At 39.0% G+C, this 14,395-nt stretch overlaps 1 protein-coding gene across 2 annotated transcripts in view; it reads left to right on the top strand.

Moving 5' to 3' along the window:
• The first annotated feature begins 701 nt into the window (after positions 1–701).
• Positions 702–14,395, top strand: part of FKBP5 (FKBP prolyl isomerase 5) — a 97,540-nt gene continuing 83,846 nt past the window's right edge. The window contains exon 1 of one of the 2 annotated variants that reach the window (XM_045843662.1): positions 702–833. The gene's annotated coding sequence lies outside the window, so the exon portion shown is untranslated. The remainder of the gene's footprint in view (positions 834–14,395) is intronic. The other variant, XM_045843663.1, reaches the window with a different exon arrangement.

Below are 14,395 nucleotides of genomic sequence, written 5' to 3'. Positions count from 1 at the left end.
GAGAACACATCTAAAGCTAGGAGATGTGGCTTCTAATCTGGTTATGAGACATTGTTTCCTTAGGTAACTATGAAATCCCATAGCCATGGAATTTAAGGTTTGTTTCCTCAAAAAACGAGAGGACTGAGCCCCCAAGGCCCAGAAATCTCTGTAGGAGCAACTGAGAGGTGGCCATCTACAGAGGTGGAGGGGCCTGGGCTGCTCTCGAAGCTGAGTTTCCTCAGCAGGGTTGTCCATTGGAGGAGAGATGCTGGTAGAGACCACAAACATTTTTTAAGGCATTTTGCTGTCTCAGTCACATGGGATCTCATGTTGGAAAGGTTTGTGAAGTCAACTAGCTTGTTCAGGCATTATTTCCTCTGGAGGTAAGGGAAGGGGTGTGAGTATGATTGTGTGTGTGTGCGCGTGTGTGTGGAGGGGGTGGTCGGTTAGTTTCCTCCATGCTTTCCCTCCAGCCCCACAAAGGGCCAGCGCCAGACACGTGGGCTGGCGTGAAGAGGCGGAGGTTACACTGAAGCGGAGGTGCAAATGGACAGGGGAGGGGTTCATTTGCATGGACGGAGGGTGCCCACCAATCCGGACTTGCAGAGTGACAGCCCGCGCGCCTTTTGGGGGCGGACTGACAGCTCCGGGGCCCAATGGAAGGCGGATCCTGCGGACGGCAGGGGCGGGACGGCGGCGGGCGCTGTCCCTGGGATTCGGGCCGGCTCTCCGGCGCTGCCAGTCTCCGGCTGCAGCGTCCGGCGCGCGGGCGGCTTGGTGGGCGGGCTGAGGGTGAACCGCGCGCGGGTGAGGCGGAAAGAGACAGAGGCGACGAGCAACCGCGGCGACAGGTACCGGCGCCATGGCAGCAGGGATCGGGCGGGTGGCCGCGGCTCCTTCGGATCCCAATCCCCCCTCCTTCACGGTTTGGCCGCTGCCGCGCCACCTCCCCGCCCCCTCACGCGGCTCCTTAGCTCGGGAGCGGCGCGTCTGGGCAAGCGGGGCCCGGGAATCCTCGAGGCCAGCGCGGCGCAGGCCCCCAGCCCCATTCCGGGCCCCTCTGCGCCCCGCCGGGCCGCGGGGCCAGTGCTCCCTTCGGGAGGCGTGGAGCCGGGTGGCCGCGGGAGCCGCTCGCTGCCCCGCCGCGCACCCCTTCCCGGAGGCAAAGCCGGTCGCAGACGCTAGTCCTCATTCGGCTTTGTTTCCCGCCCGGGTTGACAGGTCCGGGCTCCGGCTGATAGTCTCCGACTCGCCCGAGGCCGGGCGGCACTGACCGCAGCCGCCCGGAGCAGGCAACTGAACCCGCGCGGACCTGCTCAGCGTCCGTGTGAGCAGCTGCCGCCGCGGGAGAGACAGAAACTTCGCCTTACGTGGCCTGGGCGGGTGGAGAATTCGAGCTGGTGTGAGCTGTGCGCCGGGACACCGAGGGCGCGATGGAGCCGCGCTTACCGGGAGGGGCCCGTGGGTGGTGAGGATAGCGGAGTGTCCGGCTGCTGCACTCTCGCTTTAGGTTTGCGCTACCGGGACGGTGGGTGTGGAGACGTGTTCACCGCCTTCACCTGTCGCGCTGGGACGAGTGACTGGGAACAGCATCCCAGCTCTCAGGCCCACTTGGAGGGTGCTAGTGCGGTGCCCATTCTAACAGGTGATTATTCCAATGACACCTGAAAGCCATTTTAAAGTTGTTTTAAGGCTCCTCATTCATTTTACTTCTTTCCCGGTATTGATGTCTAAAAGGTGTCCTGGCGACAGTGTAGGAGTTAAACCCAGTGTTGGTTATAAAAAAAAGAAAAAATAAGGGGTCAGCGTATAGATTGATGTCTTTCTATTAGTGAGCCAAGAGTAATATTTTAGTCTCATTTAAAAAAAACCGTTTTCAGTAGTGGTGGCGAAAGCATAGTAAGATACAAGTTGTAAATGGAGAGCTCAGAACTCTAGATATCCTTCAGTGTGGTTCAGGACAGCGTATACAGTATTTGGCCGCCATTCAGTAAATTCTACAAGAAGCAGTTCGAGCTCTTGGTTTTGGATTTACTTTTCAGGAGTATGTTTTACAGTGGCACAAAGCTTAACATTGAATGGGAGCCTTCTTTGCCTTTCTGAGGGGAGACAGGAGTGTTTATTTTTATTGTCTCATTATTTTGGTACGTTGTGGACAAGAGAAAAGTTGAGGCAATATTTTAGTTTAGTATTTTTAATAGTCTATAGAGTTCTGTCACGCTCCACCCCAAAGGTTTTTTTACTTTAGAGAATTATAGTAGCTTTTTCTTTTGCTGTTGGAATCAAAATTCAAGGGCAGACTTAAGAAGTTATTGTTCTTGTGGGAAATTTTTATTTGTCATACTTTCACTTAGCGTTTTCTGTTTGTCTCTCTCCCAACGGGCCTCCATTTAACAATCTACAGCTATGGCCCTAACCAATTTAGGGCATCTACAGAAAAATATTTAAAAATAATATATAATAGTTATTTTTAAAATATATACTTTAGATGAGAGTTAATAACATTCATTTGTGAGAAACTTTTAGTTACTCATTTTTTTCCTCATGGGTTTTGTTTTATCTCTGCATTGGATATGATTTATACTTAATGTAAGTTTAACTTCTTAAGAACAAAGTTACAATTTTTATTAATTATTCCATCTTACTGGTGTTTCAGTGAATGGTAGTTTTACTTACCTAATTAGCAACACTATTTAAAACCAAACTCTAACCAAGAGACTAGTTGTGACTGGGATTTAAAAAATAATCAAGATGGTCTTTATAAAATGTTTTATTTTTCTAAACAACAGGCTTATATGTTATGAGGTCTTTTGTTTTTCCAACATTTAACAAAACAAGTATGTTTCTGAGTAATTTTTTTTAGTTTTGGGAATTTAGGATGAATGTCCTTTTAAAACATAATTTTAACCAGTTCAACGTGAAAAACTTAAAAAATATTGAATTAGACAACTATTTAAGTCTTAAATTTTCTGTTTATTCTTGGATTGGAAAAGAATACATATCTTGGGTTATTTTTAGTTTCCTGAATGTTTCTTAGCTTAGACTGAAAGAACATCCTCTTTCTATAGCTGTAGAAGTTGCTGCTGTTAAACTGGGTTGGCTTTTTGACCCTGAGGGTATATTGATTGAACAGTGGCTCTTCTAGATGTAGAGTGGGTTTTTTTCCTGTACAATTAGTTGTAAGGAATCACATAAGATTGGGGAATATATCAGTTTAACTACTATGGATAATTAGAAGTTTTATAATCTTTATTCTGTAATGATGCTTAAGTATATCACATAAAAATTAAATTTATATTTCATAGTTTTCTTTACACAAGAGCATACTTTAGGAACTTCAGCTGTAAAAGTGCCTTTTATAATTAAAAGCCCATTTTCAAATTCTCTTTTTAGATATTTTAATTACTGATTTTTGTCCATTTTAATTTGTGGTAGACCATATCATAAAACTATCAACCACATTTCAGTTTCAAAATTAAGCGTAAGTTGAATTCTCACATCTACACAATAAACATTGGGAGTGTTTTGTAGGTCATTTGCCTTCAGGTGTGGGTCTTTTTGAGTTTGGGAGTGAGTAAATATTTTTGAATGAATAAAGCCACAAAAAATAAGGACATGTCAAAACAGCCAGATTTGAGGATAAATCAAATCACACTGTTAGATATTAATACTGCTTTATTTAATAGTAATATGCATGTTAACCTAGCATTAGGAATATCCACTGTAGGTAGGCCTTTAATACAGGGTGAGACAAAAGTAGGTTTATAGTTGTGAGTACCCAAAACTGAGTTTATTCTTCTATCATTTATTTATTTATTATTGTATTATTTTCCATACAAACAACTGTAAACCTACTTTTGCCCCACCCTGATAATATTCACAACTCCTAAAGTAGAACCTATATTATACATATTTTGACACGCTAAATTCTTTAATTACTTCTGCTAAATAGTTAAAATGTATATTTCATAATTTTGAAACTGAGCTTTCTAACCTAACTGATTAATAATTAGATTTTGTTTTTTCATTAGTTCACATTTCTGAGTTTTTCTGTAGTGCATTTTAAATGTTTGACGTTAATCCCCCAAATTGTAAAGAAAATTAAATCTACACTCATCAGACTGGGTAGACAGTGATATGTATATCCCATAACTATTGATTTAAAAACAGTAGCCCCTTCAGTGTGATTTAATTTGCAAATAAGATGTTCATTTATTGTGTAAAAGACAGTTCAGCCAAATGAAACAGGTTGGCATAATTTATAGCAGGGCCTCTTTACCCTTGTAACTGTAATCTGTATAGCTCACAGGTTACTAAGGATATTTTAGCAATATTTTAAACACTGACATTCAAGTATGTACTGAAAATAATTTGTACCTCATAGTTCGTTATGATGAGAATTGACCTACATTCTGCTGAAGCTTAAACATGTAAGACTATAGTCCTCAAAAGGGGCAAGTTCATTTTATGCTAAATTTAGTATTTAATTCTAGTCTTATGGAAAACATCTGGTTAATAAGAGAGAAGAATCACCAGAGGGTATATGGGGTCTGCGTATTTGATATACGTTTTCTACCCTTGGTCTGGAAGAAAAACACTGCAAAAATAAGAATAAATTTTTATTTAATTCTCAAACAATCAGGCAAAAGATATTGAAAGTAAGTTGGGAATTGTAGCTATTTGGAGCAGTTGTCATTTTTGAAAGAATTATTCAAGGCTGTTTTCTTTTAGAAAGAGGTACAATAATTAGAAAAAATGAAAATGATATATTTTCAGAGTGAAAGAATGGATTTTTAAGTAAATAGTTGCATACCTGTAAAAGTTAGGGAACATCCAAATACTAAGACTATTTTTTAAGATTAAAAATGTAGTACATTTAAATTGTATGCTTTTGAAATTGCTCATTTTTTGGATGAAGGAATAAAAGATGGAGAATGACCAAAGGTTCTTTTTTCCCTTTTGTAGTTGGAAACCCTTCCTAAATCAGGCAGTGGTTAATTCTAGAGCCATATGTAATATTCTGACTCCATCTTGGCCATTTATAGGTGATATTAAGAGAAGAGCCACTCCTAGTGCCCTGAAAATGACCATTTGATTATCAGAAGCAGGGATGGGAATTTCAGTTTGATTTCTTCAAAAATAAGATTTGAACACATGTTCCTTTTTTTAAAAAAATCCTCACCAGAGGATATGTTTATTGATTTGAGAGACAGAGGCAGAGACATTGATCGGCTGCTACCTCTGCCTCCACAGCCTGACGGGATCAAACCCGAAACCTAGGTATGTACCCTGGTGCCCTGACCGGGGTGGAACATGCAACCTTTTGGTCTACAGGATGACACTTCAACCAACTGACACACCTGGCCAGGGCTGCACATATATTTCTTAATGTTTCTTACCTCTGGAAATTAAAAACCTCCTCTATTGTCAGAGAAAATTACACAGTGGAATTTGAAAGTCAAAATGTTTCTATTACAGACTTAATGCTGCAGTAAATTACTTTTAGGAATGGAGAAAATGTATTCTGAATGAGGATAAAAATAAGTCTTTACCCATGTTAAATATTAACCAGTGGAATTGTTTCCATGTTTAACTTTTTAAAAAAGCAAGATAATAAAATAAAATCTTATGATCTCAACACAGTTTATTTTAGGTTTTGCCCTTAAAAATTATTATACGGTGGAGGATAACATTTAATGTTTAGAAATTTTAGTTTGGGAAGGGGATTTGTTAATGAGAAGAAGGTATTTCATCGAAGCAGAACAGGGTAATTTACATGGAGAGAAATTTGTTTCTCTTTTGAATTATTCTTAATACATAATAAGAAAAATTGAGATAGTTATCTTTTCCATCTTAGATTTTCACTATGAACTTTATAAATTACTTTAGTACATCTTTATTGGTTGTAGGTGGACTTCTCAGAATCTGTTCATTTACATATCTGTATGTATGCGTGTGTGCACAGTTGACCTTTGAACAACGCAGGGGCTAGGAGTGTCGACCCCCAGCCCCCAGCTGAAAATTGGAGTATGTCTTTTGACACCTCCAAAACTTAACTATAGTTGGCCCTTCACATTCACAGGTTTCACATCCATGAATTTAACCAACTGCAGATCCAAAACAGCATTTTCAGCCTGTGCTGGTAATCTGCGGATGTGGGGAGCTAACTGTTCTAAGCTTGCCTTTGCCTTACTGATAACATAAGCACTTTATTAACACATACTTTCTATGATCTGTACAACATTATAAATTGTGTTCTTATAGTAAACTAAGCTAGAGAAAAGAAAATATTAAGTCATAAAAGATAAAATACATTTACTGTATTTATTGAAAAAAATCCATGTACCATTGGACTTGTGTAGTTCACACCTGTGTTGTTCAAGGGTCAACTGTACATATACACATACAGGTAGATAGATACACAGGTACAGGTAGATAGATGAAATTTGTATTTTTTTCATTTTGTATGTAATTGTATATAATTACTATATGTATATGTGCATATGTAAATCCATTTATCTATACTTGTATGACTTCCCATGCTTATTTATGTGGAAACTCCCTACCCCTTTAAATGAAATTTTACTGCATCATGAGGAATAATGTCCACAAAAAACCTGATACAAAATATTCACAACAGCTTTTTTTCGTAATAAGAATTAGTGATTCACACAACAACATATATGAATCTCAGAAATACTATTCAGAGCAAGAGAAGCCAGACACACAAATGTATCAAATGACACCATTTATAAAAGAAGAGGCAAGACTTAGGTATGGTGATAGAAATCAGGTCAGTGGTTTCTAGGTACTGTGGTTGCCTGGACAAAGGCAAAAGAGAACTTTTTAGGGAGATGGAAATATTCTATAGTTTGATTTGGGTGATGGTAATTCAGTTGTACACTTTCGGAAACTTCATTTTCATATAATTTTTAAGTTTCAGAAAGTTACAAGATTAGTACAAGGAATGTCTAGATTCACTGATGGTTATTGTACACATTTGTTCAAACTTATTGAACTGAGTATTTAAGGTCTGTGCATCTTCTGGAATGTAATTTTTACTTTAGTAAGGAAAAAAGCTACAAAAATTTGTTGAAGATAGGAGAATAATATTATTTGCAAAATGTGAAATACCTCTATTCAGAATTAATGATGTGGAAAAAGAATCGCTGACAGTCTTTTATCTCTATACACATATATTTATGCTGCTTCTTACTAAGTTTCATGATAACATATTTCTGCCAGAAGAAACAGGATACTGAAAATGACTCAAGGCAGAACTGCCAGCAAGGAAACCCAGCTTTACTTTGTTGCTCTGTGCATGTCACCTAGGGAGTGAGACTGATAGCTGGCAGCAGCTTTCTGGGAATTCAAGGTGGTGATTGTTCCTGTTGAAAGAGTTGCACATCCACAGTCTTTACTGTGTGGTCTTTACCAGACAGGAGGCAAGCAAGTTTTGTCATTTTTCAGATGATGTTACTTATCTTAAGGAGGAAATATTGGTGTTTGTAAACCATATAAACTGTTCTTGGTCACTGGTAAGTGAATTTGCTGCTCTCCATTAATTTTAGTGTTCCCATAGTCTCAGTAGAGTAATTTGATTTAAATTACACCTATTTGAATCATAACTTAGACTATAATTGTTAAAAATTCAACTTTTTAGCCCTGGCTGGCGTAGCTCAGTGGATTGAGTGCGGGCTGCGAACCAAAGTGTCACAGGTTCAATTCTCAGTCAGGGTACATGCCTGGTTTGCAGGCCATGACCCCCAGCAACCACACATTGATGTTTCTCTCTCTCTATCTCCCTCCCTTCCCTCTCTAAAAATAAATAAATAAAATAAAAAAATTCAACCTTTTCCCCTCTGTTATTTTATATAATTTTAAATATGTGTTCACAATTTAGGGTTAGGTATAATTTATAGATATGTTTTTTTTTAAAGATTTTATTTGTTCTCAGAGGGGAAAGGAGGGAGAGAGGGAGAGAAAGATCAATGTGTTAGAGATATATCAGTCAGTTGCCTCTTGCATGCCCCCAACTGGGGAACCTAGCCTGCAGCCCAGGCATGTGCCCTGACAGGGAATTGAACCCATGACCTTTAGGTTTGCAGACTGGCATTCAATCCACTGAGCCACACCAGCCAGGGCTGGTTCATTTAAAAAAATTTTTTTTGCATCTATGTAGAGAGTGATTTATTTGGTTATTTACTAGAGTGGAAGATGTTTGAAGTAATAGGGGGCCTAACCAGCAGGTTCAACCAATTAATCATTGATGCTGAGGATAAACATCTATTTTGACTTTACTAACCAAAACCATACATTTATGTGGCCTATATATTTTCCTTCAACAAAAATGTAAGTTCATTGAAGAGAAAAATGACAAATGTCTAACATGTGCCAATGTGAATAAAAGGACTAACTTTTTCCAGTTAATGAATATATTCATGTTTCTCTGAAATGACAGACAGGGCCTTTTTGCCCTTTCATACCCAATAAATTTCATTGGTTTATTAAAAACTAAATAAAACATTTGAAATATTTTATCTGTTAGAATTTTGTTTTGTATTGTCATGCCTTAACTGACATGAATTTAAAATATATCAGTAGGTAGTATTTTTTAGACTTTTACTTCTGGAAGTTCAAACTACACAGAACTGGCAAGAACACTATAATAAACCTCCATGTACCTATTCTCCAGATTTATTAATTATAAAAATTTTGGTTAGAATGGTTTTAACTCTTATATGGATGTACCCTATTTTCTCTCAGTTTTTTCCCAAAAGTTTTATTATTAAATAGAGAAACTTAAAAAGCAGTGTATTTTAGTTCAAAGACTTGATTTTGGGTAGTGTTAATTTTGAAACAGTTTTTGTCTTTCTGTCAATTCATAGCCTGGGAAAGAAAGATGAATTTTTTAGCTTTCATTTAACATAAATGAGTCCAAAGATCCTATATCTATACAATGAAGCACTATTCATTTAGAAAGTTAGATTATCTTGAACATGTGATATCTGAGGAATGCTGTTGCCCAAATATTTTTGTTACCTTTTTTTTTCCTAAAAACTCAGTCATTACTGTGCTTTTTAGGTCTCAATTCTGTATCTTCTGTTTGAATTTAAGGCCCAGATTTTCACCTATGTCTTGAAACTAAATATGCTTAAATACCATCACTAGCAGCTGCACACCCAATAACCCTTGCCCACCCCAGCCAAAAAAAAAAAACAAAAAAAAACACCCACTACTCCTCAGACTTTGCCTCTTTAGCTGTTAATAACTCCATTGTTCTCACTGGTCATTTGTTACTCTTCCTTTATTTCATAAGCTCAATGAGTCACTAAATCACTTTGTCTCTAACTTTAAAATATCTCTTTATATCTTTTTGTCCTTTTCATTTCTACTATATTTGTCCTGATTTGGTTAACATGTTAAAGCAGGAAGTTATTCCTAATTTATAATAAACTTCATACATATCAAAATTAAGCTAGGTTTCTAAAGTAAAACAGGGCATTTTCTTCTTTGTCAGAAAAGGCTTCACCAGTTAGAGCCCCTTGGAGAAATGGCCTGGTACCTTGCTTTGTCCTGTGGTTCATGGCAGTCTTTCTGGGCAAGGAACAAAGTCTGCTTTCCCAGAAGATGGCAAGGAAGGAACCTCAAGACATTTTGGAGACCTCAAAAACTTGAGGAATCCACTCAAAGTAATAGGTATTTCAGGCAAAGCCATATGGCAACTGTGCCCTGAAGGGCTGACAAGCTCAGTCTGAAGGTCCCTTGTGAAAATTCCAGCAAAGCAGATTTGAAAGAGCTTATATAATCAATTACTTTTCTTGTTGTGTTCATGCAAATAATCAGGCCAAATTGAAACTGGACTTAATGTAGTCTCTTTGATAAAATGAGGGTGATTTTAGGGAGAGAAATTGTGTTTCAGTGGAAATTGCAATGTCTAATTGTCACCTACAAACTGATTGAATGCTAATTTTTCTAGTCTTCTTCCAAGCCAATGCTTCATTTTTTCATCCCTTGACTTGGAATTATTGAGAACTGTTGGGGTCTCAGCCATACAAATTTACCTATTATTCTGCCTCTCTGTTTTTAGGATTTTAAGGCCAATATCTGGTCCTGGTTTTCCTGATTAACTCCCTTCCTAGGACCTATAGCAGCCTTTTTCCTTTTTCTTTTAAAATTTTTAAAGATTTTATTTATTTTAAAGAGGGGGAGGGAGGGAGAAAGAGAGAGAGAGAAACATCAATGTGTGGTTGACTCTCATGTGCCCCTTGTTGGGGACCTGGCCTGCAACCCAGGCATGCGGCCCTGACTGGGAATCAAACCGGCAACCCCTTGATTCACAGGCTGGTGCTCAGTCCACTGAGCCACATTAGCCAGGGCAGCAGCCTTTTTCTTTTCTTTTTTTTTTTTTTTATATTTTATTTATTTATTTTTAGGGAGGGAAGAGAGGGAGTGGGAGAGAGAAAGAGAGAGAGAGAGAGATCAATGTGCGGTTGCTGGGGGTTATGGCCTGCAACCCAGGAATGTACCCTGGCTGGGAATCGAACCTGGGACACGTTGGTTCCCAGCCCGCGCTCAATCCACTGAGCTACGCCAGCCAGGGCTGCCTTTTTCTTTAATCTTGTTTTTAGGCCATGTCTCCTCAAGTATCTTATATCCTTCAACAGAGCATCCAGGCTTGGGAGATTAAAGGGCCTTCAGCCACAGCTCTCACTTTTTGGGCTGTCCAGTTCCACCCTCTTCTCCTTAATGACCCATACCCAGACCCACAGGCAGGGACAGCTCTATATCCCTAGCCCACCTGAAGTAGTTATAGAAGAAGAGACCTTCGTCCCTACTCTCCAAAACCAGAACTGGGCTAGGTCATTAAGAATAAATCCATTTTAAAAACAGAGGAGGGGATGAAAGGATAAAGCCAGCCCCACTTGCTGTTGTGGCACCATTTGCCTAGCAGGTCTGACCTTGTTAACCATGACTGCCCTTTTACTCTTCTGAGCTTGTCCCCAGGACTCGAGATTACTGGAAAGCAAGAACAGAACTAACTGCTGCCTGTAGCACCAGGCAGAAGATAACATTGGAACAAACTGCAACCTCCTGTTAAAACACCCCTACAGCCCAGGGGCCACACAACAGCAACCCCCTGCCCTTTTTAAATCCAATGATAATCCAATAAAAGCTCAAAGCCCCCACCCCTCAATGCTGGTCTATCTTTCCACACTGTGCCTCTCTCCTTTCTTGGAGGGTAAGTAAAAACTTTATTCTCTATGAATAAAGAAAAGGCGTCAGTTGGCCTTATAGGCAAACATATCACGTTTAAGACCTAGGTAATTATTGTATTTAAACCTAGGTTATGTAGAGTAGGTCCCCCTTATCTGCAGGGGAAAAGTTCTAAGACCACCCCCCCAGTGGATGCCTGAAACCATGGATAATTTTGACACCTATACACACTTATGATAAAGTTTAATTTATAAATTAAGCAAGTAAGAGATTAACAACTAATAATAAAATAGAACAATTACAACAATATAGTAAAAGTTATGTGAATGTGGTCTTTCAAAATATCTTATTGTACTATCCTCATCTTTTCTCTTAAAGGAAGCACTTTATAGCTTCTCTTTGGCATACTGAGTTGTCAGCATCACTGCTATCATGCTTTGGGCCTTTATTAAGTAAAAGAAGGGTGACTTGAACACAAGCACTGTCATACCTACACAGCTACCAATGTGCAGGTAGCAGACTTAGCACGAATAAGATGAATAAAGGGATGATTCACGTCCTGGGTGGGATGGAGTAGATGTTGTGAGAATTCATCATTATGCTCAGAATGGCGTGCAGTTTAAAACCCATGAATTGTTTGTTTCTGGAACTGAAACCGCAGAAGGCAAAACTGTGGATAAAGGAGTACTGCTGTACTGATTTCCAAATCATTCAGCTCAAATAACCTGGTGAATGGTGACTGGCAAGGCCCACAATTTATCAAGTAATGGAAGCAGCAGACTTCCTTAGACCACAGGATGAGATCCTTATAGCCCAGAATATCTGCAAGTGCTTTGCAGTGAGGGAAATACTGAGAATATATACCGTATTTTTCAGGACTTCCCAGTGTGTTGGTGGCTAAAAGTACAGGTCTGTAGGTTTACCGTAAAACTCCTTTCTTGTTCCTTTTCCCATTATTTCCTGGCAATGATAGTTCCCATCAAAAAGCCACCTTTTGCTGAAAGTGACACCATACTCTATTTTATTACTTTGCCTTTTTTTAACAGGCTTCTGGAATTGACATTTGTCAAAAAGATAGGAGACTGTGGTTAGTTGGGAGGATATAAAATAGAAAGGGGAAAATAAGTAATATCTATTGTACTTCCCATTAGCAGTCATCTAGCCTCCAAGAATTTTGGGCCTGATTCCTTTCCAGAGAGATTATAGTTTATGAAGTTGGCTTGTATTTGGTCAGTTTATGGAGATTTTTCATCTTTCTGCTTTTCTGGGAAATGGCATCTCTTTCTGGTAGGAACCAAGCCCCAACTGAAGATAACTGACTTCGGGAATAAGATAATTACCTTACTGTTTTAAATAATCCAGAATATCTGATGATTTTATCCCATGGGAACTAGGAATAATATGGGGATTCCGAGATGCTTATGCAGAAATTAATGGTTATTCAGAGTAGAAAATGGAGGAGAAAAATACACCATTTCTGGAAGCTTAGTGTGATAATAGACATTGGGATGAGAATCAAGAGTGTTGCTACTAAGTAGCTATTTGATCTCGGACAAGTTAAAGTTATTTAACCTTTTTGAGCCTTGTTTTACTTGTAAAATGAGTGAGTTTGCATTAGATAGTATTTTAAGGTCTCTTCACAGTCCTGACATTTTGAAATGAGTGTTTTCTTAGAAAAAAACTAATTTACATACTGTTCATAATTAATGGTTTTTCAGTGGGCTTTTATAAACTTTTTTTTGTTTCCACTAGAGGTTATGAAAAGAAGTAATTAAAGGAGTTAGCATTCATAAAATGGATTAGATTTTAGTGTTTTCATTTATGTATCTCCACTGAATTCATTCCGGATTCTTACTTTCACCTTCTATTTGTGTCCATTTTCCTGCCTTTTTCATTTTTTTTTTATCTTTGCTTTACAGTGTGACTTTCACATCCCTCTTTCTGTTGCTTCTTTTTGCCATTGTTTTTTTTTTTTCTAGCTGTCCTTCATTGCCCATATTTCATTATGGGTGTGGAATTCATCAACTATACCCTTAGTTAATATATACCCTTGAGTCCAATCTATCAATAAGTTAAATTTAGACATCCTAATAGTTGCTAGGATTAACGGGATCCTTCTACTCTATTATACAGAAACTGGAAAGATGAGTCCTAGGGTAAAGGAAGTGAGGGAGCCAAAGAGAGAAGGAATGATGTGCAAGATAGTTTCCAAGGGTTTTTTTATATTTTGATTTAAGATATAAGTTAAAATTTTTAAATTTTGATGATGGTGATTCTGCCAATGATATCATAGTTTGGTCCTGAAGTCTTAATGGCCTGATTCTTGAGGACAACATCTGTATCTCTAATTCTGAATCCTTAATGTTCAACCTAGTGCTGCAGAGTGAGAGCAAATTGAACTGAATTGTTAGGACTGATTCTTCAAGATGTTTTGTGGTAGGCTGGAGATTAAGAGTATGGCATAGACTCTTTTTTTTTTCCTAAGTCTTCACCCAAGGACTTTTTTTTCATTGCTTTTCAATTTTTTATTATTTTTATAATTTATTTATTTTTAGAGAGAGGGGAAGGGAAGGAAGAGAGGGAAAGAAACATGAATGTGTGGTTGCCTTTTGTGAGCTCTCCCAGTGGGGACCTGGGCTGCAACCCAGGCAAGTGCCCCAACTGGGAATCAAACCAGCGACTCTTTGGTTTGCAGTCTGGTGCTCAATCCACTGAGCCACACCAGCTAGGGCATCATTGCTTTTTAGAGAGAGGGGAAGGGACGGGAGGGACAGAGAGAAACATTGAGGTGAGAGAGAAACATTGATTGGTTGCCTTCCATATGCGCCCCAACTGCGGATTGTACCTGCAACCTAGGTATGTGCCCTGACCAAGAATCGAACCTGCAACTTTTCAGTGTATACAGGATGACACTGCAACCAACAGAGGCACACTGGCCAGGGCTGACATAGACTCGCTTTTTAAAAAATTATTTATTTATTTATTTGTGAAGAAAGGGGAAAGGAGGAAGAAAGAGAGGGCAAGAAACATCAGTTGTCTCTCATATGTGCCCTGACTGGGAATCAAACTGAGCCCCGCAACCCAGGCATGTGCCCTGACGCCGAATCGAACTGGTGACCTTTGTGTGATGATTCCCAACCAACTGAGCCACACCAGTGTGATATTAACAAGCGATTTAGCTTTTCTAAGTCCCAGT

Source organism: Phyllostomus hastatus, unplaced genomic scaffold (assembly GCF_019186645.2).
Source record: "Phyllostomus hastatus isolate PE091 unplaced genomic scaffold, TTU_PhHast_1.1 phas_contig_40, whole genome shotgun sequence".
Taxonomy (NCBI): domain Eukaryota; kingdom Metazoa; phylum Chordata; class Mammalia; order Chiroptera; family Phyllostomidae; genus Phyllostomus; species Phyllostomus hastatus.
Note: the sequence above shows the minus strand (reverse complement) of the source record. Positions and strands in the feature narration are given on the sequence as shown.